General features: G+C 34.2%; 1 pseudogene; it reads right to left on the minus strand.

The window, feature by feature from the left end:
* Positions 1–506: 506 nt before the first annotated feature.
* On the minus strand, positions 507–1,058 carry LOC145610819 (protein LIGHT-DEPENDENT SHORT HYPOCOTYLS 10 pseudogene; annotated as a pseudogene).
* Positions 1,059–1,677: the final 619 nt, after the last annotated feature.

Below are 1,677 nucleotides of genomic sequence, written 5' to 3' on the forward strand. Positions count from 1 at the left end.
ACAAGTACATACGTATATAAAATACTATGTAATCACATGCATAACATAAGATCTTAATGGTATTTTTGCATGATAAGAGAGAGAATTGCTAATCTAACTAGAAAATCCTCTCTTAACAGTGTACAAGCACTATAATTGGATTTATATACCAAGAAAAAATATAATTCTTCACATAATTATATATAACAATAAATCAAACGTAAGCCTAATGTTCGAAAAATTAATTAGGGTTTTACTCTGTTCAATTAATTCATATAACTTTTCTTTTTCTTTTTTTAAAAAATTTTATTGGGTCATTAGTTCAATTTTAATGAATAGTAAATCTTGTTCATATCATTTATCTTGTTTGGAAATTGGAAAAGGGATTAATATATTAAATTCAATTAATTTAACAGCCAAGAAAATAATTCAAAGAATAATAAAGAAGGTTACATATATGTATATTATTATGTCAATAAACATATATATAGTTAAATAAGATAAAAAGAAAGATTTATGTTTATACCTTAAAACCGACGATTTGAAGAAGATCCATCACTTGTCTTTAAAACCTTTCTCTTCTTCTTTTTCTTCTTGTAAGGAATTCCTCTAGCTTTAGCTTGACAATCCTTGACCTCCCTTAGGTAAACCCGAATAGTCCCGTTTCCAAACGGATTCGACTCGGGTGACCCACCGTGCTCTTCGTAAGCAGCTCGTAGCCGTCCGATCAAGGCATCGAGGCTACCCCAAGCCTGCCGGAGCGGGCAGCTACAAGGAGCAGGAGGGTCAGGCTGACCATAAAAAGTACACCCATGTAAGTGAACCTTAGTTTTTCCAAACTGATCAAGGTACCTAAGAAAATCCAGCACGTGATGGCACGTGCACTGAGTTACCGCTACGGGTGGTCTCATGTTATTAAGGTATTGCCCAAAAGTGTTCCAGTCCCTACGTTTCTGGGACTCGTATCGACTAAGCACTGGGGCGGCTGGTGGAGCACCAGCCGCCCTGGCTTGGTTATCGGAACACATCATTGACACTGGTGGCGAGGGTTCGGATGTGAATTTTGTGATGGTCTCCATGGAGTCCATGAACATATATTATGTACCTTTTAAAGAAAAAAATATAGGGATTCTTTGATTTTTATTTTATTTTTAGTACTATTTTTTTTGAAAAAAAAGGAAAGAAGTGAGGAGACAAAATTTGGTGAATGAGGGTAATGAAGTGGGGGAAGAAGATGATGGAGGTCACATCTTAAGATTTGAGAGAGGGAGGATCAGACAATATTTGAATGGACCCCATTTTTGAATAAGAGGGCTGCTTTTTTTGGTTCGTTGCTTTTTTTTCCTCTCCTCCTTTGTCTCTCATTTCATTTTTGTATTTGGTTTTTATGCCTTTTTTTTGTAATATCATTGTTGCTATACCTATAGCTAGATAGGAAGTTTATAGATGTGTGAGGAGGATCAAATTTGTGTCCTTTTTGAGCCAATTTAAGTGATTAATTTTCGGTGGTAAAGGTAATTAATTAGGCGAATATTAATTACATAGAAGGTCTTGTATCAGACGATATGAATGACACGTCGAATATTAGTTACTTAAGCAAAGTTAAATCTTATTCATGAATTTATAAAAAAAAAAAAAAAAACTAAACTTACCATTGCTATTCTACATAAAGCATCAATTAGTGATTCTTTTTGGCAT

Source organism: Chenopodium album, chromosome 24 (assembly GCF_948465745.1).
Source record: "Chenopodium album chromosome 24, dcCheAlbu1.1, whole genome shotgun sequence".
Classification (NCBI taxonomy): Eukaryota; Viridiplantae; Streptophyta; class Magnoliopsida; order Caryophyllales; family Amaranthaceae; genus Chenopodium; species Chenopodium album.